This window comes from Mustela putorius, unplaced genomic scaffold (assembly GCF_011764305.1).
Source record: "Mustela putorius furo isolate JIRA1106 unplaced genomic scaffold, ASM1176430v1.1 tig00001009_pilon_pilon_pilon, whole genome shotgun sequence".
NCBI classification, from domain to species: Eukaryota; Metazoa; Chordata; class Mammalia; order Carnivora; family Mustelidae; genus Mustela; species Mustela putorius.
The window spans coordinates 2,837,355-2,840,124 of record NW_025421529.1 but is presented as its reverse complement, the minus strand read 5'-3'; the positions used below and the strand labels follow the sequence as shown (position 1 = coordinate 2,840,124).

The 2,770-nt window shown below is 35.7% G+C and overlaps 1 pseudogene; it reads right to left on the bottom strand.

Annotated features, from left to right (window-relative positions):
• Positions 1–819: 819 nt before the first annotated feature.
• On the bottom strand, positions 820–1,737 carry LOC106004590 (annotated as a pseudogene).
• Positions 1,738–2,770: the final 1,033 nt, after the last annotated feature.

The window sequence follows — 2,770 nt, the reverse complement described above, 5'->3', positions numbered from 1 at the left end:
TGCAGATATCCACTCTTAACTCCATTATTTAGCATAATACTGGAAGTCCTAGCCACAACAATTAGAAAACAAAAAGATATAAAGGCATGCAGGAAGAAGCAAAATTTTCACTATTGGCAAATTACATTTTATATATATTCCAAAAGTAGTTTGGTGAAAAATTCCATCAAACAATGGCTACAACTGATGAGCAAAATCAGTAGAATCACAGGATGTAAAATCAGTGTAGAAAAATCTGTTGTATTTATATACACCAATGATGAAGCAGCAGAGAGAGAAATTAAGGAATAAATCTCATTTACAATTGTACCCAAATTAATAAAATATCTATGAATAAATCTAACCAGATGTGAAACATCTGTACTCTGAAAACTATAAAACACTGATGAAATTGAAGCTGAAACAAATAAATGGAAATACATTCCATGCTCATGGATGGCAAAAGCAAAGACTGTTAAAATGACTATACTATCCAAAGCAATTTACATATTTAATGCAATCCCTATCAAAATGCCAATTTTCACAGAGCTAGAACAAAAAAATACTAAACTTTTTTGGAAACAAAAATACTTCCCTAAGATTCACTTTCCTTAACTGAAAAAATTGTTTATGATCCTATCTAATATATTACTCTAATAATTAAATGTGATAATTCATATAAAGTGTTTATCACCATTTCCAGTGTAAAAGAAATATTTATTAAGTTCCTAGCTTTTACTATTATGATGATCACCTGGGAATGCATTTTTAATGAAAATATTCATAATATTTAGTTCAACCATTGGACATTCATCATTACTGTTGAAAGTGTGCACTTTTTCAAAACATTTTCTGAAGTGCTTTCTTCATATTGCTGTTCCTTAAACTGTAGATGAAAGGATTCAGTATTGGAGTCACCAATTAATACATAAGGGCTAATAGGGTGTCACTTTTAGGGATAAGGGAAGAGGAGGGGCTGTAATGGACAGCCCTTGCTGTGCCATAAAACAACAACACCACTGACAAGTGGCAACTACAGGTGGAGAAAGCTCTCTGTTTCCGTGAGTAGATGTGATCTTCAGGATGGTGGAGAAGATCAGTCCATAAGATATGAGGATGGAGATAAGAGGAATGAGAGCAAGTAGACCTCCTGCTGTAAAAATAACCATCACATTGAGGGATATATCAGAGCAAGAGAGCTTCAGGAGAGGATTGAGATCACAGAAGGAATGGTGGATGATATAGGAAGCACAGAAGGACAGCTGAACCATTAAGACAGTGTGGAAAAGGGCATGGAGACAGGTGACAAGCCAGAGCCCAGCCACTAGCCAGACACAAAGGAGAGGATTCATAATGGCAATATAATGTAAAGGATGGCAAATTGCCACATATATATCATATGCCATTACACACAGAAGAAGGTTGTCCATATTCACAAAAGAAATGAAGAAGAAAAGCTGGCTTGAGACACCCCACAAAATGAATAGTCTATGTATTAGTCAAGAGGTTCACTATCACTTGGGGGATAGTAGTGGAGGAAAAACAGATGTCAACAAAGGCCAAGTTACTAAGGAAGAAATACATGGGTGAGTGGAGGTGAGAGTCAAAGCCAACAACCAAAATAATGAGCATATTTCCTGATATAGTCATTAAATACATACAGAGAAATAGCACAGATAAGAAATATTGCTGCTCTGCTGATCCAGAAAGTCCAAGAAGGATGAATTCCTTGATGAGTGTTAGATTTCTTATTTCCATCTTCCCAAAAAACTTTAGAAAAGGAAAATATTAAATTGTGAAGATCAGAAATGTTAAGTACCTCACCCACAAGCGTGTGTGTGTGTGTGTGTAATAAAGTACCATGTAAATTCCTTTCCCTTGCCAATTGCATGTTGTGTTTTTTATATTGCTTATATATTCACATAGGTGTGTTGTGTGCAATGCTCTAAACTTTTTTTTATTAAATTAATTTAGTTATTTTCAGAAAATCAGTATTCATTATTTTTTTCACCACACCTAGTGCTCCATGCAATCTGTGCCCTCTATAATACCCACCACCTGGTACCGCAACCTCCTGCCCCCCAGCCACTTCAAACCCCTCAGATTGTTTTTCAGAGTCCATAGTCTCTCATGATTCACCTCCCCTTCCAATTTACCCCAACTCCCTTCTCCTCTCTAACTCCCCTTGTCCTCCATGATATTTATTATGCTCCATAAATAAGTGAAACCATATGATAATTGACTCTCTCTGCTTGACTTATTTCACTCAGCATGATCTCTTCCAGTCCCGTCCATGTTGCTATAAAAGTTGGGTATTCATCCTTTCTGATGGAGGCATAATACTCCATAGTGTATATGGACCACATTTTCCTTATACATTCGTCCATTGGAGGGCATCTTGGTTCTTTCCACAGTTTGGTGACCAAGGCCATTGCTGCTATAAACATTGGGGTACAGATGGCCCTTCTTTTCATGACATCTGTATCATTGGGGTAAATACCCAGGAGTGCAACTGCAGGGTCATAGGAAAGTTATATTTTTAATTTCTTGAGGAATGCTCTAAACTTTTTTCAATAAATAATGATTTCTTTTTTTCAAGAGATAGTTTCCCCAAAATGCAAATTTTGTGAATAATGATTAAATTGTGCCAGTTATGTTGCTTTGTTTATACTATTAATATAACCCATATTTGAATTTGCATCTATGATGATTGTTTTATCAGGCATGCTATTTATGTACTCTAACACAATGGAAATATTTATATTCAATGGGTAAACTTCCTCCCAATCTG